The 21,363-nt window shown below is 41.1% G+C and overlaps 1 pseudogene; it reads left to right on the top strand.

Moving 5' to 3' along the window:
* Window positions 1-10,096: 10,096 nt before the first annotated feature.
* On the top strand, window positions 10,097-21,020 carry LOC147451925 (uncharacterized; annotated as a pseudogene).
* Window positions 21,021-21,363: the final 343 nt, after the last annotated feature.

Here is a 21,363-nt window from a genome sequence, read left to right as displayed (position 1 = left end):
GTATCTTGGTGTTTTTTGTTAAGTTCTTGATAGCTTGTCTCTGGTGTTGTCATCAATCTAGCCATAAATCCCACATACTGTAAGAGGGCGACAGGGTGGAGAGGACTCCCCTGGCCTTAAGATAGTGATTGGGGTGGCTTTTCATGGTGATGTGTTGTGGTGAAATTTACGCAAGCTATGTTGAACAAATACTAATCTCACTTTGATTTGTCATGACAGATTTGTAAGAAGGCATTAGTGCAACAAGCACCCCCTTCCCCCCCTCTCTCCCTTTCTTACACATATATATTTATGTTTGCTTGATCATTAACGATACACTTCAAAGCAGCCCGAGCACCATCTCTCTCTCATCTCTCTCTCGTGTTTTAGTGTGTGAGAGTGTTCCATTGGTGTTAGGGTTAGTGTAAATTCCTTGCTTGTTTGTGGGTTGCTCTAACGATTCTCCTCTTTTGCGACCTAGTTCGCTCTTAAACTAGGTGGTGCCCCTTGTGTAGTTGGGATTTGGCTGGGGGTTTGTTGTTTTGTGTTGTGTTGTGTTGTGCCCCAGCCCCATTGAGCAGCACGGGAGCCTTGAAGGGTGTCTAGAGGTTGCTCTTCTTGTTGCCCGCCCCGGACCACCTCAAATTGGAGCCATAAGCAAGAGCACTATGCTATAGCTTGAGAAGCCAAGCTCAACCTCTCTAGAAGGAGCTCTTGAGTGGAAGCTCATTGTCTTATACATGTCCATGTGTTGTAATAGGGGATTAGCAAGGGAAATCTATGCCATTGTAAGAGAGTGGACTAAGCTTGGATACTTTGTCTCCCTTCCAACGTGAAGTAATGGACAACAATGATGCGTAAGTGTCTTGGTGTTTTTTTGTTAAGTTCTTGATAGCTTGTCTCTGGTGTTGTCATCAATCTAGCCATAAATCCCATATACTGTAAGAGGGCGACAGGGTGGAGAGGACTCCCCTGGCCTTAAGACAGTGATTGGGGTGGCTTTTCTTGTGATGTGTTGTGGTGAAATTTACGCAAGCTATGTTGAACAAGTACTAATCTCACTTTGATTTGTCATGACAGATTTGTAAGAAGGTATTAATGCAACAAGCACCCCCTCCCCCTTTCTCTCTCTTTCTTAAATATATAGTTGTGTTTGCTTGATCATTGCCGATAAGTTTCAAAGCAGCCCGAGCACTATCTCTCTCTCTCTCTCTCTCTCTCTCTCTCTCTCTCTCTCTCTCTCTCTCTCTCTCTCTCTCTCTCTCTCTCTCTCTCTCTCTCTCTCTCGTGTTTTAGGGTGTAAGAGTATTCCATTGGTGTTAGGGTTAGTGTAAATTCCTTGCTTGTTTGTGGGTTGCTCTAACGATTCTCCTCTTTTGCGTCCTAGTTCGCTCTTAAACTAGGTGGTGCCCCTTGTGTAGTTGGGATTTGGCTATGGGTTTGTTGTTTTGGTTTGTGTTGTGTTGTGCCCCAGCCCCATTGAGCAGCACGGGAGCCTTGAAGGGTGTCTAGAGGCCACTCTTCTTGTTGCCCGCCCCGGACCGCCTCACTACATATAGCATCCTATGGCCCTACGGCCATAGGATGTTATATACCCATCGTGAGATAGCTACATATAGTTCCCTATGGCCCTCAGGCCATAGGATGTGTATATTGCATCGCAAAACACCTACATATAGAATCCTATGGCCCTAAGGCCACAAGATGTTATATACCCATCGTGACACAACTACATATAGTGCCCTATGGCCTTAAGGCCATAGGATGTATATTTACTCAACACAAAACACCTGCATTAAACATCTTATGGACTAAAGGCCATATGATTATACATACTCAGTATGAACCACCTACATATAGCATCCTATGGCCCTAAGTCCATAGGATCTGTATACCCATCATGAAACAACCACATATAGTGCCCTCTGTGTATATAATCATAATGAAACACCTACATATATACTTACAATAAAATGACTTTGTGATGGTTTTCTTAACAAATATTTATTGAAACCTTCTTGTAGGTATGGATTTTAATCAAGGTGATAGAGTATGCATGTTTGTAGCCACACAAAAGGTTTCCCTTGGGAGTGTCTGCGAGACAAACCCAAATGCATATTGCTCAGGCATGCTTATTTGTGAAGGAAATGTATCGGTGTCAGTTGATTTGTGTTTTCAAAAGAAAGCACTTATTCCATTTCCAACAATGGATGCATTGACAATGGGAGATACTTTTCACAGTACTGTGAAATGAAGTATTTGGTTGCTACAACATATGGATGAGATACAGCACGAAGGGGTTTCTATGTCTGAGACTCACAAAGGAATGGGAGCATTCAAGGCACAGTCTGATGGAATGAGTATAGGGAGGTTTGGAAAGATTAGAGGGTTCAACTTTGGGATGAAAGCAAAACACATGTAGTAGCCAAAGGGGTTGTCATGTATGTGTGTCCATTTGATTCTGTGAACTTTGGTGTGCTAGGTGAAGATAACATCGGTATTAGTATTGAAACATCCTATGCTTGTGAGGCTACTATTTCTACACAATCTGATGTATGCAGCATCAACCTGGTTTGTTTTCCTATAAAGAGAGTGACAACTATGGATGGAAAAGCGTTGTTACAATATGAGGATTTACATGCTAGTGATGCATTACAAGATACATGCATTGAATCAGCTCATTTGGTAGAGCCTATTTTTAAAAAAACAAAAATATTTCTTTATGAATAGGAAGCCAAAAATGTCTGTGAAACCTTCTAAGAGATCCAATCAAGCATCCCTATCATCTGTTCAGCTTGTTTCAACCATAGATTGTTTTTCTATGAGGTGTTGTCAATATGCCAATAGAGATAAGGTCATGGATATGCGCAATAAATTTTGGGGACAAAGTTTGCAAAATAGAACCAACTATGTATATGATACAATGTTGACTGCTTGGCGTGAGAACAAAACAACTGCAAAGAATTTCTATGTATTTTCTTTTAATGGCAATGAGGTCTATAGTAGAGCTTGGTACAAAATTCATGGCATTCCAAAAACTTCATTTTATCATTACCGGGAACAGTTTGAAAATGGGGTTCGACGCTCAGTGCATGGTAATGATGGTTCCATAAGAAAAGGAAGAGACCATACAGAAATGGGAAGGGCATGGCCATAAGAAAAGGAAGAGACCATACAGAAATGGGAAGGGCATTGATGCGCTCTTTTGTAGATGAAAACTCAGAGAAAATGCCACATAAGAGTAGAACTATGGAAGATGGTACCAGAGAAACCTTTCTTGCAATACCAAACACGTACAAGCAAATAGACATTTACATGATGTCAATAAAACACTCGAGAGTATGTGTCTCAAGCCAATTTCTAGCACTACATTCAATAGGGTTTGGAATACAGAGTTCTCAAAATGTGTTGTGTGTAGTCGGATAAAGTCTCAACTAGAGTCAACAAAGGATGATGAGATGATTTCACGTTTGAAGGATGAACGTAAAATTCACATGATGCAGCAACAAATCTGTAGAAATGTGTACTACATCTGGCGTAAGTTCTTGCAAATGCAAAAGGATAAGTACTTATGCATTATACATGATAAAATAGACCAAAAAAAATAGCAATACCTAGATTGCGAGTGAACTCAAAAGACTATGCGAATGCATATCAGTTGCAAATCATTAACAGGTATGATAACACATGGACATGGGCATGGGATGTATGGCCATTTTTTGTTGAATGGTCTATGGTCTTCAGATTTGAATGCTACAATTGGTTCCCTTGCATTATGCTTACAGAATTTGGAAAGAACAGAAAACCATGGGCTAGGAGATTTATGTCATGATGGTATGCATTGAATTCAAGGACAGCTCTAGACCACCAAAACAGAATGATGAAAGAGCATGAGAGGAATGCATCAACAGCAGTGACACCACCGTTGGCTATTGAAGGATGTAATGGATAGATTTCTAACTTGCAATCATCCTCCTCTCAATGTGTTGTGGATACCATGTCCACTCCCGTGTTTCAAAAATTGCCTGAGAATCTTTTGCTACAGCTAGATAATTGTGCAGGAGAAGGTGTTTTCAAAACCGTGCATTTGGGATTCTTAATGGTGGGTCATACACATGAGGACATAGATGCAATGTTTAGCAGGTTCTCAAAGAGATTACGAACAGGAATGACCTACACTTTTCCACATTTGATGGAACATTTTCAAAAATGTGAAAGTTCAGCTTCAACACCATTTTTGATGACGCAAGTTCCTGACTTCAAATCCTTTGTTAAAGGGTACATGTGTGATGGACAAGATGCTCTTGTTGGACACTCTAAGCCACTTCAATTTCGTTTCTTTATGCAAGGTGAAATCCCAGTAATGCAGTACAAAATTCACCCCAAATCACCTTATTGGATGGCGAGGGAGTCAGGAATTGAGTTGTGGAAAAACGATGATCAAGGGAAACCAAAATTGCCAGTAGGTTGTCCAGATGTGGTTCCTATACAGACTATGTGAGGGATCGTCCGCTTGTTATTCAAGGGATTAAGACATATCTTGAATTTTGGAAAAGATGGACTCTACTAAAGGGAAAGGAGCACGATTCTACAAAATACATGGAGCCAGTTATTATTTATTGGCAAAAAATAATTAGTGATCTTGAACAACCAACCAATAAACAAATTGGTGAGTATACATCATTTTGGCCAAAGACTACACGGAGTCATCGAATGCAACAGATAGAGGAAGACACATATGAGTTTCAAGGATATGAAGAATTGAATGATCACTATGTTGGTCCTCAAAGCGCAAGGCCACAGGTCTCAAATTGATGTAAGGAAAGGGGATTTTGTTCTTATGAGACCCGCAGATCCAGAATATCCGATATGGCTAGGAGTTGCAGAGTCAGATGTTGATGTAGACAGCTCCTCTCCTAACTACAAGAAAGTTCTCATTCAATATTGGGCACCAAAACATCAGAAAAAAAATCCCACAATCCAAGAAAAATATGAGGACTATTGGAAAAAGAATTGGTGCTCCAATCTTCCCAAAGATGTGGAATTTTCCCATTTTATTTAAAAGAGTGTTAAAATAGGATTAGTCTTATAAGACAAAAACATTGCTCATTTAGAAAGCATTTACATTTGCTTACTCTAGTGTAGCATTGTAATCATTGACAAGGTTCATACTATTCTTAAGTTGTATCCATTACATCCATCTAGCATCTTCAAAAGGATAGTTTTTAAATTTAAGAAGATACCATCGGATAATCTTACCATATTTTAGTACCGTGTCTTTGTGTCAAAGAATCGATTCGGACTGCAGCACCTCTTCTTGATGTTGATCTCTGGTGGGTCCACAATTATTGGTTCTTTTGGTGGCTTGCCTTTCTAAGGCTTGATTAGGCTCACATGCATAGCATTGTGAATGAGCCAATGGTTGGGAACTTTAACTAATAAGCCATATCAATGATTGGCTTAAAGATTATTTTTTTTTAAGGACCATAGTATCTTTTCGCTAGTTTAGCAGAATACTCTTGGTGGCCCGTAGAATTCTTTCCAGTAGTATGCCTTAGATGAGCCTTGAGAAACTCTAGCAAGACCCAATCATTTTCCTTAAAGACTAAGGATTTTCTGTGCTTATTAGCAGCAGCTCTTTTTGCGTTTGTTGTGAGATGGATATAACCTTTTTAATCTTTGGAAAAGATTCTTGTAAGTCTCGGCTATAGTAATCAACAGTGAAGATCTTCCCATGCACTTTTAGTACTAAGGGACTTTTGGATCTTTCCTCTTTATCCTCAAAACATACTTTCCCCATAGAAGTATGTATAATGTCATTGTACGTATACTCTATAAGAGCTAGGTACTTCTCTCATTGAGAACATTGATCTACTTTTATGACATAGGCTTTTAATAGATCAAGAACTATTAGATTATTTATTTCACTTTGGTCATCCATTTGTGGATAGGCCAAAAGAGAAATTTAATCTAATTCCTAGATTCTCAAAGAGACCCTTCCAAAAATTACTAGTCATTCTAGAATCTTTGTCCGACAGTATGGATGTTGGCAAGCCATGATACTTGAAAATTTGAGATCTGAAGAGGGCTACCATTGGATGTGCCTTAATAGTCTTTTTGATGGGCATAGAGTGTGTTTTGTTGCTAAGCCTGTTCGACGACTAAAACAAGCTTCCCTCGGTAAAATTTTGATTTTCAAAGCTCCAAAAGAGGATGCTCATTGCAAAGGATCACCTCTCTTCTATTCTTGGGGAAAGGTAAGGTAACATGATGCCTTCATCTTGTTCGACCCTGGCTCTACTCACAACTTCATATCAACGGATTTGGCCACCAAATTGGGCATTCAAGCTTTTGAGATGGGAGATATTGTAACTACTGACAAAAATTTCAACGGACAGCAAGCCTCTGTTACTCCCTTAATTGAGAAGTTGAGGCTTCATGTACAAATCTATGTCGACAAAGAAGACTTTTTCATCTCACCTCTTCAACATGAGGAAGCTATCCTAGGGGCACCATGGTTCAACCGCATGGCTGCCAACATGAAGTTCCTTGAAAGGAGAATCTACTTCACCTACAGGGGAAAAGAGCATGTAGTCATCCATGAGTCGTATATGTTGAGCTTGACATCTCAACACTCCCCATCAAGCTCATTGCATCTCCCGTATGATAAGCATCCCTCAAAATCAACATAGTTTCTCCCGTTCCAAGGGCCTTTGTGAAGATATCTATAACCTACTCATCCATCACCACGTACTCAAGGTCAATGTCACCTATTAAGACCCTCTCTTTGATGAAGTGATAGTGCACCTCAATGTGCTTCATCCTCACATGAAAAATTGGGTTTCGTGCCAATTGTATGTTGTTGAGGTTGTCACAATAGTTGACATCCGGTCTTGTACTTGTACTCCAAAGTCGTAAAGTAGCAATCCTAGCCATGCTACCTCACATACCGCCACTGCAGCACCCATGTACTCTGCCTCTGTACTTGAAAGAGAAATCATAGGCTGCTTCTCGCTGCTCCATGTGATAGCATCATTGCCAAGGGAAAACATGAAGTAGTTGGTAAGGCCTACGATCAGATGTACTAGCAACTTAATCCACATATGTGTATCCATAGAGTTGTAACTCCACATCAACCCTATATCAAAAAGAGTGCATAACTCAAAGTAGCACTCACATAGTACAAAGTGCACCTCACCGCATCGAAGTGTGCTCCTATGAGACTGCATAAACTGACTCACCAATCCAACCGTGTAGCTCACATATGGATGTGAGATAGTCAAGTTAATCAAGTTGCCCACAATTTTCCTATACATGGTAGCATTGTTTGATCTGCCATTCACCCTCTTTTATGAAAATAATTTTAATGCCCAAAAAATACCGCAAATCTCCCAACTCTTTCATCTCAAAATCCTACATAAGTAGAGCTTGTACACCATCTACTTCAACCACATCATCACCTCAAAAATTTCATCTGCATAAATGTATATCACCACCAGGGATTTAATAATTACGTAATTACATCAAATTTTGTGTGATCACAAGGTCTTATTGACACATTTACATGATAACACTAAACATAATCACACAAAACCCGGTTAATGGTGACCTGCAAACCCACTAAATTCGGGCTAAATTCTCGCCGGGCCCGCCGGGGTTTATCATTTTCCCTGCGGGCCCTCTGGGAATACTAAAAAGCCCAGCGGGCTCGCAGAATTATATATACGCGGGCCCGATCGGGCCCGCTGGGTGTTATTTCGTCTTGCTTTCATCTGAGAGAGAGAGAGAGAGAGAGAGAGAGAGAGAGAGAGAGAGAGAGAGAGAGAGAGAGAGAGAGAGAGAGAGAGAGAGAGAGAGAGAGAGCTCGTCGACCACCTTTGTAGGTACGTTGAGAGGAGAGAGGAGAGAGGGAGAGAGGGGGTTGTGTGGGAGCATGCTCTGCGTCGCAGTGCGCAACAGCGGCAGAGTACCTAACCACACGATCCAGGTATGTGTTGTGTGTGTGTGTGTATGCATTGTGTGGTAGCGTTCCTTTTGTCGTAGTGCACGGTAGTAATAGGATACCTTACCACACAATGGGAGTGTGTGTGTAAGCTGTTCTACGAAACAATGCTTATCACGGGGGCATCAACTCGGTGACGCGGGGAAGATGGTGTCATTGTGGTAGGTATTGGCTTACTGTCTGGGTACTACGTCAGTAGCGTGGCGAATCTAGTATCCTTATGGTAAGTCAAGTTCCCTTCCCCTTTTCCAAAAAACATGTGGGAATCGATCGGTAACGCAGCTATATGATGTTCGTATGCAGGCCATTGTTTTTCCTTACATTCAGGTAGCACTCGATCGGTAACACGGCTAATAGAGTGTCGTTTGTTAAAAGCATTTGTTTTAGCATAAACATGGCATTCAGGTTGTTAACTCAACCATACAAACATCATATAATTTGTATGTGCATGTGCAGTTATTTTTTAAGTATTAAGTATATGAAACACTTGGTCGGTAACGCGGCTATGAAGAGTATTTCATATACAAAATGTATGAATTGTTTGATTTTTTTGTTTTTAACTGTCTATTTTAAATTATATACAAGCTAATCATATTCAAAAGAATACTTTATTCATCAATCATCGCTATTTTAAATGTTCCATTTATATAAATTATATGTAAAAAAGTATTTGCACACAAATTGCATGTTTAATATTCTTTTTTAATCTGTTTAAACGACTCTCAAGCATTATCACTATTTTTAATGCTTTATTTACATAAATTCTCTGTAAAAAATCTAAATGCAAATAATTTGCATGTTAAATTTTCTTTTGTATGTTTTTAAAGAGCATCAATTATCATCGTTTTTTGATTGCTACATTTACATAAATTCTATGTAAAAAAGTATGTGAACACAATTTGCTAGTCCAATTTGTATACTTCCAATGTTTTAAATGTTTTTGAAGTTTTTAAGTCGGTGTGTGCTTTGTTTAAATTAGTATGTGCGCACGGAGAAAAATATAAGTTAAAATTTTAATATATGTTGAAATGTGCCAGACTGTTAATATGTATTGTTTGATCTGAATTAAGTTCTTATAAACCACTTGTTTGAACTGCGTTTTACACGTGTAATAGATTTCAATTTTAAGTGAATATTATTTTCAATTTTTATCAATATTTTCTTGCACATTTGTTAAAGTCTTCAAGTGGTGGTTAAGACTTTACCTAAGATAGTGTGAGAGTGTTAGTGTCATTCGCAACCATGAATTTGTATTTGATATGCTTGTTTTGTATTGTCTAGTGCAAATATGATTCCAGATCAAAAGAAATGTATTATGCGTACCATTCGTAAAGAATGTATTTTGGCAATCTCATCATGTGCAACTGATCGCATACAACACATCAGTGAAAGTGATGTCTACATCAAAGACATCACTAGTGCTATATGGGAGAACACAGAGTGCATGTTGCGACTTGAAGGCCAATATGAGTTGTTGCTTCCAGCAGGGATATGAGAATTTGACCCCCACCATAAGGTCAGGACAGTGTTGGGCAATATGAAAGTATGTTGCAGAGACTTAAAGGAAGATATCCCACCTACCTGCGACATGTCAAAATTAGAGCTCTAGGATAAATTGTGGGAAGAAAAGAAGGTAAAGATGAAGCATGCTAAAGCGCAGGACCAAGCAGCCTTAGCCAAGAGATTGAAGATGTCCCAAGATGCACAAGCAGCTTGGGGAGGTTGATCCCATGCCAGTGCACCGGCAGAATCATGCGCACTGCTTTGAATGCAAAGTGCGCTCATCTTGTTGGAATCCCTCACGAAGCCTTGGTAGAAGGTATGAGGATCGGAGTAGGCTCTTTTGGTGTGTGCACATTGTACACCATCAAAGGAATCTCATTTTTTTCGGACCACATTACATATGTGGGAAAATGTTAGAAGGGAGGGAGTGAGGTAAAATTTGACAACTTTCAGACAGAGCAAAGAATGCAAACGCTTCACCCCTCCATTGTAAGGTGCATTGGGTTTAATATAGAAGCTCCTTGGCTCACAATATTCCCATACTACAATGGGGGTACCGTGGACGACATGATGTGTCGCTTATCGTTCGCTCACAGATTATTCAAACGACACATGCACAGGCTACAACACGGATGGAGGTCATTGCTTGTAGCAAATCTTCTCGTAAGCGAGATAGACACGGTGCAGATCAAAGCAGTGATCGAGCAGATGCTAGCCATTTTTCATGCTTTAATTGACGGCGTTACGGCTGCCCACTCGACTGGTATAGTGCATAGTGACCTCCATCCGTTCAACGTAATGTTGGACTTTACTTGTACCAATAAACCCCGCGTCGGCATCATTGATTGGGGTATGATGCTGAGAACACCAGCTACGCGTGCAACAAATATGTAAGGTCTCTGACCCCGATCAAAAGAGCACCATTGTACCTTGAATGAATATAATGGAAAAAGTCACTATTTTTGGCAGTTTTCCGAATTCTGTCAGTGCCATGATGTTTAGAATATTTTTAAGCTTCGAAATGTGAATTAAAATAAAGTTTGTAAAAAATTTCCAAACATAGCAAGTTTTTGGTCACCCGACCCATCCAGTTTTGACCCTCTCGAAAACCTACACCCGTACTCCAAATTTGAAAAAATGCATTTTCGGACCGCGGGGGCTGCTAAATATGGCAGGTACTCATGCCGGTACGCCTTAGTTAGAGCTTTCTATAGCAATTTTCGGCATCAAAATCCGACTCGTATGACCCGTTTTAGCCTAAAACCAAATTTTCCCAAAATTGGCCGGGGAGGTACTAGGGGCCCAAGGCTGTGTGGGAACAAGTTCCAACCCACTCCAACTCAGCTTTAGTAGCTAGGGGGCGCCCTCTTGCCTTGTGGGAGTCTTGGGAGAGTTTCTAAGATTGCTACTAAGTGTCAGAGTCAGTTAACCAAGGCAACTGGACACTTGGTGGGTAGGCAACTGGACTTGCCGTGCTTAAGTAGAGAGGCTCCCAGATGCAAATAGCAACCCAGATCGATTTTCAGCTTGAGGAGGCCTATTTAAAGGTGTGCTCACACACACACACACACACACACACACACACACACACATGCTAACACACATACCCAGTGCACACACACACACACACCTTGGGGAGGTGTTGCCGATACACACACCTTTTGAAGGAGAAGCAAGGAGGGAGGTGCTGTCGAATTCTCGCCTCAAGAAGCTCGATTAGATCAGAGAATCAAGAAGGTTATCAGCCCTTAATCACGGTAACCACGGTTTAATTAATGCCTTTTGTAAATTCTTTTCATTACCATCTAAATTTCTCGTCTATTATGCTTATTCCTAATCGTAATTCTCTATAATTACTCTCTAATTTCTCCTTAACTATATTCTATTATGTAATCATCACACCATAGATGAATTATCAGCCATCCATGATCTTTAATTAATGATTAGTGCATGATTAATAGAATTGCTCTCTCTAGGTAGCATAGTAATTAACCAGTAAGCCGGTAATTGCGTAGACTGACGAGAATCACACTCTTTTATCACTCATTAATATTGTAGCTGAGTTAGATTCATTTCTCTTATGCATTAAGATATAATTAAGGTAAGATTAATCTGTCATTAAGTCTCTAAGAGGTGGTTTTTCTCACACCTATGCATGCGGTGATTCTACACCCTCTAATTGCTAGGAAAGAGATTAATCATGCTTAATTCATCTCTCTGGTAATTCCATTAGTGAAATCCTATTATTCTTAATCATCTAAGCCAACTGATTATCTTTAGGGCCAGTTCCCATAGGATTAAATATCATCCATAATCTAAATCTCTCATATAGGAGGGATTATTTAATGTTGTTAATCTATCAATTGGTTGTTATGACGCTCACGGACATTAGCTCTTTTCTCCAAGCTAATCATTTAAAGTAGTGAGTTTAAAATGGCCCCAGTTAAGAGAACTCGCTTCAGGGGTGCCCACGACCGCGAGGCAGGAACAAGCAATGTCAATGGAAAGAAAAAAGCTCCCATGGACGAACAAATACCGGCCATCTCACGGGCCATTGACGAAGAAATGGAAGAGGTAGGTCATAATTTTATTCAAGTCATTTGAATTAACATTGCACACGTTTAGTTAGGAATGAACATATCCCCAAAACAAGTTGGAGAAATATGAAGGAAACCTCGGCACTGAACTCATTTGTACATTAAAGTCTAAAGTAGGAAAGAAATGATTGATGGATATGCTGTTTACAATAGGAAAGAATGTCTGTTAGGGAAAATTTAGCTCGACATGTTCATTTTATTTCCAATGTTGAATCAGTCTTGACCCCACTACTGATCACAGGGAGCAGAGTTCCTGGTTAAGGCCTCTTGAATCCACGTCTGCTGGTTAAGAGGGGGATACCCACGACTGTTAGTTAAGCGGTGGGAACCCATGTCTGCTGGTTAAGCGGTGGGAATGTCCATGTCGTGCTTTCTATGCGATGGACATACCTAGTTGTATGGGCAGCTAGGCGACAACGGGAGAAGTAAACTCTCACTGGAGGGGGGATGATGTACCTCCAGAACATTGGAATTTTAATGAATAAGTTTGAGTAGAATTTTTACTAGAATACTGTCTTGGTGTTGTTTGCAATACTTGTTGAAGGGTTGTCTTAACAGACAATGTGATTCGAAATTAATCAAGGAATGTTTATGTTGAACAATCATTGTGGTAGTAATTAGGTCACACAAGGAAGTGTGAGTGTGGGGGTGGAAAGTGGGGGCTTGGCTCAGGTTGCCAATGCCTATGAAATGGGTGGTCTCGATTGGTCGGGAACTCTCTGTCCCCATAGTGCTTGCTTCGATATTAGTAACACTCATTGGCCCTAGAGCGGTGAAATCTCGAGAGTACATGCCTCTGAAACATGGGGAATAAGGCACTCGGGGTTTCTCTCCTGTTGCAAGGTGGGTCCTAGGATCGCTAGATAGTTTAAGTACGCTTCCCCTGCGAGGTGGAGCTAGATCTCCTTGCTAGTAGGCTCGAACTCGACTCACTTTGTGATGAGAGATGGTCCGCTAGTCGCACCCTGAACCATTTTGTTTGCTTCCGCAATAGATCTAGTGGCCACCAGGTTCACCATCAAATCCGCTCATTGATACGGCGGGGTGGAAACCTCACACCTGGTATCAGAGCTATAGGTTTACGTACTGGAAAATGATGTTGTTTGAAATTTTAAAAAAATAAGGGATAGTAGGATAGCTCATACTCAAAGCTTGAGCATGATGTTTCCCAGAATAATGACATTGGATTTGTCTAGTGGATTGTCTAATGAGTGATGTTAAAGAGTTTTACTCGTTGAGCTTGTTGGGATTCAGTGGGTTCCACATGATGTTTTTTTGAGAAGTCGTTGGTGCGACTAGTGCTGCGGGCAGGTAGCCTGTTCATGTACATAAAGTTATAAGTATGGATCAAAGCTCTTCAGTAAAGTTTTTATCATTATTTATCGGACAATTTTGGATGTATTCAATGGACTTTAAACTAATGGTGGAATGGTTAAATCCTTTGTCATAGATGTACAGATTAAGTAGGCTGGTTAAGCCCAAAAGTTAAATTTTGTCTTGAGTATGGAAAAGCCTAGGTTCATTTGAGAAGAGTTCTATAGTAATGAGTTTAACACCATTCGATAGGTACCACCTGCTGCTCTCTACTTGGCAGCGCAAGAGAATAAGCTTCTCCTTACACAAGCCCATCCTCCACTCTTTAAGGGCGAGGGGGCAAATGTGGACAGAGATACGGAAGTATGGATAGAAGCAATGGACAATTACTTCGAAGCTGCGGGAACCCAACCCGTGAATCAGACCATGCTTGCGATGTTCGGCTTGTCCGGCGATGCCAAGATATGGTGGAAGCAACATTGCAGGGATTTGGATATTAAGGGATCCTCCCAATCCTGGGAAGACATCAAAGCTGCAATAATGGGACGTTATTTACCACCCGCCTATAAAACCTTGAAGATGAACGAGTTCTTTTCACTTCGGCAACAGCAGCTGACTTCATATGTCGAAGAGTATTATGCAAAGTTTGTCACTCTTCGGAGATATGCTCCTAAGATGACCTTGGCACAACAGGTGGCGAGGTTTTGCCAAGGGCTAATCGACCCTTTGAATATGCGGTTGGAAGCTCTTAGACCGACAACACTTCATGATGCCTTGCTAAGGGCCAAACCGTTAGTGAAAGAGATTCAGAGGGCTACCCAAGATAGTCAATACTATTTGTCAAAGAGGGCCAGAACAGACAACTAGAGTAGTAGACCAATCAACCCTGCATACGACCATCGTCCTGTAGTAGCTTTTACGGCAGCTACCGAGTTTCCCAATATAAGATGCTTTGAGTGCCAGGAGTATAGACATTACAAAAGCCGGTGTCCAAAACGGATTTCCCAAACATCCGGTGCTAATAATGTATCTCTGAACGTCAACGGGCGAGGTCAACCAAACGGAAGAGGAGGCCGAGGAAGAGGAAACATAGGACAAGGAGGCGGAGCTTTCGCTAATTCCGCAGTGAGACAACGAACTATGGTTGACGAAGCTGATGAGAGAGCATCTCTGTATGCTGCAACTGCTAGTGAGCAATAATTCAAGCACCAGGATCTCATCAAAGTTCAGCAGAATAAAACGCATAAAGCCAAAGACTGTTCTATTATCAAAGGATGTCCTTACTTTAGACAAAGGATATATGTACCTAAGTAATTAGCATAGAGTTTATCCAGATGTATTCTTGAGATGAGGACATCTCAAATTTTTCACGTTCGGGGGGTTGTAAGGTCTCTGACCCCGATCAAAAGAGCACCACTGTACCTTGAAATGAATATAATGGAAAAAGTTACTATTTTTAGCAGTTTTCCGAATTTTGTCAGTGCCATGATGTTTAGAATATTTTTAAGCTTCGAAATGTAAATTAAAATAAATTTTGTAAAAAATTTCCAAAAATAGCAAGTTTTTGGTCATCGGATCCATCCAGTTTTGACTGTCTCGAAAAACTGCACCCGTACTCCAAATTTGAAAAAATGCATTTTCGGACCCCGGGGGCTGCTAAATATGGTAGGTACTCGGGCCAGCATGCCTTAGTTAGAGCTTTCTATAGCAATTTTCGGCATCAAAATCCGACTCGTATGACCTGTTTTAGCCTAAAACCAAATTTTCCCAAAATTGGTCGGGGAGGTACCGGGGGCCCGAAGCTGTGTGGGAACAGGTTCCAGCCCACTCTAGCTCAGCTTTAGCAGCTAGGGGGCGCCCTCTTGCCTTGTGGGAGTCTTGGGAGAGTTTCTAAGATTGCTACTAAGTGTGAGAGTCAGTTAACCAAGGCAACTGGACACTTGGTGGGTAGGCAACTGGACTTGCTGTGCTTAAGTAGAGAGGCTCCCAGATGCAAATAGCAACCCAGATCGATTTTCAGCTTGAGGAGTTCTATTTAAAGGTGTGCTCACACACACACACACACACACACACACACACACATGCTAACACACATACCCAGTGCACACACACACACACACACACACACCTTGGGGAGGTGCTGCCGATACACACACCTTTTGAAGGAGAAGCAAGGAGGGAGCTGCTGTCGAATTCTCGCCTCAAGAAGATCGATTAGATCAGAGAATCAAGAAGATTATGAGCCCTTAATCACGGTAACCATGGTTTAATTAATGCCTTTTGTAAATTCTTTTCATTACCATTTAAATTCCTCGTCTATTATGCTTATTCCTAGTCGTAATTCTCTATAATTACTCTCTAATTTCTCCTTAACCATATTCTATTATGTAATCATCAAACCACAGATGAATTATCAACCATCCATGATCTTTAATTAATGATTAGTGCATGATTAATAGAGTTCTCTCTCTAGGTAGCATAGTAATTAACCAGTAAGCCGATAATTGGGTAGACTGACAAGAATCACACTCTTTTATCACTCATTAATATTGTAGCTGAATTAGATTCATTTCTCTTATGCATTAAGATATAATTAAGGTAAGATTAATCTGTCATTAAGTCTCTAAGAGGTGGTTTTTCTCACACCTATGCATGCAGTGATTCTGCACCCTCTAATTGCTAGGAAAAAGATTAATCATGCTTAATTCATCTCTCTGGTAATTCCATTAGTGAAATCCTATTATTCTTAATCATCTAAGCCGATTGATTATATTTAGGGCCGGTTCCCATAGGATTAAATATCATCCATCATCTAAATCTCTCATATAGGAGGGATTATTTAATGTTGTTAATCTATCAATTGGTTGTTATGATGCTCACGGACATTAGCTCTTTTCTCCAAGCTAATCATTTAAAGTAGTGAGTTTAAAATGGCCCCGGTTAAGAGAACTCGCTTCGGTGGTGCCCACGACCGTGAGACGGGAACAAGCAATGTCAATGGAAAGGGAAAAGCTCCCATGGAGGAACAAATACCGGCCATCTCACGGGCCATTGATGAAGAAATGGAAGAGGTAGGTCATAATTTTATTCAAGTCGTTTGAATTAACATTGCACACGTTTAGTTAGGAATGAACATATCCCCAAAACAAGCTGGAGAAATCCGACGGAAACATCGGCACTGAACTCATTTGTACATTAAAATCTAAAGTAGGAAAGAAATGATTGATGGGTATGCTGTTTGCAATAGGAAAGAATGTCTACTAGGGAAAATTTAGCTCGACATGTTCATTTTATTTCCAATGTTGAATCAGTCCTGACCCCCCTACTGATCACAGGGGGCAGAGTTCCTGGTTAATGCCTCTTGAATCCATGTCTGCTGGTTAAGCGGTGGATACCCACGACTGCTGGTTAAGCGGTGTGAACCCATGTTTGCTGGTTAAGCGGTGGGAATGTCCATGTCGTGCTTTCTATGCGGTGGACATACCTAGTTGTATGGGCAGCTACGCAACAACGGGAGGAGTAAACTCTCGCTGCAGGGGAGATGTTGTACCTCCAGAACATTGGAATTTTAATGAATAAGTTTGAGTAGAATTTTTACTAGAATACTTTCTTGGTGTTGTTTGCAATACTGGTTGAAGGGCTGTCTTAACGAACAATGTGATTCGAAATTAATCAAGGAATGTTTATGTTGAACAATCATTGTGGTAGTAATTAGGTCACACAAGGAAGTGTGAGTGTGGGGGTGGAAAGTGGGGGCTTGGCTCAGGTTGCCAATGCCTATGAGATGGGTGGTCCCGATTGGTCGGGAACTCTCTGTCCCTATAGTGCTTGCTTCGATATTAGTAACACTCATTGGCCCTAGAGCGGTGAAATCTCGAGAGTACGTGCCTCTGAAACATGGGGAATAAGGCACTCGGGGTTTTTCTCCTCTTGGAAGGTGGGTCTTAGGATCGCTAGATAGTTTAAGTACACTTCCCCTGCGAGGTGGAGCTAGATCTCCTTGCTAGTAGGCACTTTGTGATGAGAGATCGTCCGCTAGTCGAACCCTGAACCATTTTGTTTGCTTCCGCAATAGATCTAGTGGCCACCAGGTTCACCCTCAAATCCGTTGGTTGATATGGCGGGGTGGGAACCTCACACCTGGTATCAGAGCTATATGTTTATGTACTGGAAAATGATGTTGTTTGAAATTTTAAAAAAATAAGGGATAGTAGGATAGCTCGTACTCAAAGCTTAAGCATGATGTTTCCCATAATAATGACATTGGATTTTTCTAGTGGATTGTCTAATGAGTGATGTTAAAGAGTTTTACTCGTTGAGCTTGTTGGGATTCAGTGGGTTCCACATGATGTTTTTTTGAGAAGTCGTTGGTGCGACTAGTGCTGCGGGCAGGTAGCCTTTTGATGTACATAAAGTTATAAGTATGGATCAAAGCTCTTCAGTAAAGTTTTTATCATTATTTATCGGACAATTTTGGATGTATTCAATGGAATTTAAACTAATGGTGGAATGGTTAAATCCTTTGTCATAGATGTACAGATTAAGTAGACTGGTTAAGCCCAAAAGTTAAATTTTGTCTTGAGTATGGAAAAGCCTAGGTTCATTTGAGAAGAGTTCTATAGTAATGAGTTTAACACCATTGGATAGGTACCGCCTGCTGCTCTCTACTCGGCAGTGCAAGAGAATAAGCTCCTCCTTAAACAAGCCCATCCTCCACTCTTTAAGGGCGAGGGGGCAAATGTGGAGAGAGATGTGGAAGTATGGATGGAAGCAATGGACGATTACTTCGAAGCTGTGGGAACCCAACCCGTGAATCAGACCATGCTTGAGATGTTCGTCTTGTTCGGCGATGCCAAGATATGGTGGAAGCAACATTGCAAGGATTTGGATATTAAGGGATCCTCCCAATCCTGGGAAGACATCAAAGCTGCAATAATGGGACGTTATTTACCACCCGCCTATAAAACCTTGAAGATGAACGAGTTCTTTTCACTTCGGCAGCAGCAGCGGACTTCATCTGTCGAAGAGTATTATGCAAAGTTTGTCACTCTTCGGAGATATGCTCCTAAGATGACCTTGGCACAACAGGTGGCGAGGTTTTGCCAAGGGCTAATCAACCCTTTGAATAAGCGGTTGGAAGCTCTTAGACCTACAACACTACAGGATGCCTTGCTAAGGCCCAAACCGTTAGCTAAAGAGATTCAGAGGGCTACCCAAGATAGTCAATACTATTTGTCAAAGAGGTCCAAGACAGACAACTAGAGTAGTAGACCAATCAACCCTGCATACGACCATCGTCCTGTAGTAGCTTTTACGGCAGCTATCGAGTTTCCCAATATAAGATGCTTTGAGTGCCAAGAGTATGGACATTACAAAATCCGATGTCCAAAATGGATTTCCCAAACATCCGGTGCTAATAATGTATCTCTGAACGTCAACGGGCGAGGTCAACCAAAACGGAAGAGGAGGCCGAGGAAGAGGAAACATAGGACAAGGAAGCGGAGCTTTCGCTAATGCCGCAGTGAGACAACGAACTCTGGGTGACGAAGCTGATGAGAGAGCATCTCTGTATGATGCAACTGCTAGTGAGCAATAATTCAAGCACCAGGATCTCATCAAAGTTCAGCAGAATAAGACGCATAAAGCCAAAGACTGTTCTATTATCAAAGGATGTCCTTACTTTAGACAAAGGATATATGTACCTAAGTAGTTAGCATAGAGTTTATCCAGATGTATTCTTGAGATGAGAACATCTCAAATTTTTCACGTTGGAGAGCTTGCAAGGTCTCTGACCCCGATCAAAAGAGCACCATTGTACCTTGAAATGAATATAATGGAAAAAGTTACTATTTTTAGCAGTTTTCAGAATTTTGTCAGTGCCATGATGTTTAGAATATTTTTAAGCTTCGGAATGTGAATTTAAAAAAAAATTATAAAAAATTTCCAAAAATAGCAAGTTTTTGGTCACCGGACCCATCCAGTTTTGATCGTCTCGAAAAACTGCACCCATACTCCAAATTTGAAAAAATGCATTTTCGGACCCCGAGGGCTGCTAAATATGGCAAGTACTCGGGCCGGTAGGCCTTAGTTAGAGATTTCTATAGCAATTTTTGGCATCAAAATCCGACTCGTATGACCCGTTTTAGCCTAAAACCAAATTTTCCCAAAATTGGCCGGGGAGGTACCGGGGGCCCGAGGCTGTATGGGAACAGGTTCTAGCCCACTCCAGCTCAGCTTTAGCAGCTAGGTGGCGCCCTCTTGCCTTGTGGGAGTCTTGGGAGAGTTTCTAAGCTTGCTACTAAGTGTGAGAGTCAGTTAACCAAGGCAACTGGACACTTGGTGGGTAGGCAACTGGACTTGCCATGGTTAACTAGAGAGGCTCCCACATGCAAATAGCAACCCAGATCGATTTTCAGCTTGAGGAGGCCTATTTAAAGGTGTGCTCACACACACACACACATGCTAACACACATACCCAGTGCTGTTTGGTTAAGCGGTGGGAACCCATGTCTGCTAGTTAAGCGGTGGGAATGTCCATGTCGTGCTTTCTATGTTGTGGACATACCTAGTTGTATGGGCAGCTAGGCGACAACGGGAGGACTAAAATCTCGCTGGAGGGGGGATGTTGTACCTCCAGAACATTGGAATTTTAATGAATAAGTTTGAGTAGAATTTTTATTAGAATACTGTCTTGGTGTTGTTTGCAATACTGGTTGAAGGGTTGTCTTAACAAACAATGTGATTCGAAATTAATCAAGGAATGTTTATGTTGAACAATCATTGTGGTAGTAATTAGGTCACACAAGGAAGTGTGAGTGTGGGAGTGGAAAGTTTGGGCTTGGCTCAGGTTGCCAATGCCTATGAGATGGGTGGTCCCGATTGGTCGGGAACTCTCTGTCCCCATAGTGCTTACTTCGATATTAGTAACACTCATTGGCCTTAGAGCGGTGAAATCTCGAGAGTACGTGCCTCTGAAACATCAAAAAAAAGGCACTCGGGGTTTCTCTCCTCTTGGAAGGTGGGTCTTAGGATCGCTAGATAGTTTAAGTACGCTTCCCCTGCGAGGTGGAGCTAGATCTCCTTGCTAGTAGGCTCGAACTCGACTCACTTTGTGATGAGAGATCGTCCTCTAGTCGAACCCTGAACCATTTTGTTTGCTTCTGTAATAGATCTAGTGGCCACCAAGTTCACTATCAAATCCACTGGTTGATTATTTGCATCCAAGTGCACAGTTGGATGAAGCAGTTTTGAATGCACAAAGAGCAGGGAATGTCGAGATGGCTAAGCGATCATGGATTTCTCCCGAACTTTACGATCCAAGGTGCACAGATGCATACACAAAAGCGAGCGACATTTATGCATTGGGCTACCTATTCGACATGCTATGAGATTTTTGGAGTGCAGCCAGAAAAGTTTATTTTCCAAAAGAAGTTTTTCACCACCCGGACGAAGATGTTATGAGGGCTATTCGAATTAAAGTAGATTGTTGGATGAAGCTAAAAGAGTGGGACCAAAGAAGGAATGCTTCTGACGTGTTGATATTTTTCAAAGAACATTTAAAGACAGACCCTAACCTTCTCCAACGTCCACTTGTTGAACTTGCACCTTCATTTTATCCGATTTAAACATTTCTATGATATACATATGTCTTGTCCAGGGTATTCTTTTTTTATTGAAGTGTATTATCTGGTTTGAAGTGGTTCACCTAACTGAGTCAATTATCTTTAGTCATTTCGAATTTGTCATTTAACTGTCAGTATTTCAAATTTTCCTTGTGGTTCAACTAGTCGCATTTGTTGTGGTTTGATTTAGTGGATTCCGCATAGTGTCCCAATGAGTGAGAATATATATTTGCCAATGATATTGAATATTTGTCTATCTGTTGACTACAGCTCTAAGAGAAAATGGCCAATGAAGAACAAGATATTGGCACCCAATCACTGCCCGATCATCAACAAGAAGCGGATG

Source organism: Adiantum capillus-veneris, chromosome 8 (assembly GCF_014529385.1).
Source record: "Adiantum capillus-veneris isolate H3 chromosome 8, ASM1452938v2, whole genome shotgun sequence".
NCBI classification, from domain to species: Eukaryota; Viridiplantae; Streptophyta; class Polypodiopsida; order Polypodiales; family Pteridaceae; genus Adiantum; species Adiantum capillus-veneris.
The sequence above is the reverse complement of the archived record's forward strand: the minus strand, read 5'-3'. Positions and strand labels throughout refer to the sequence as shown.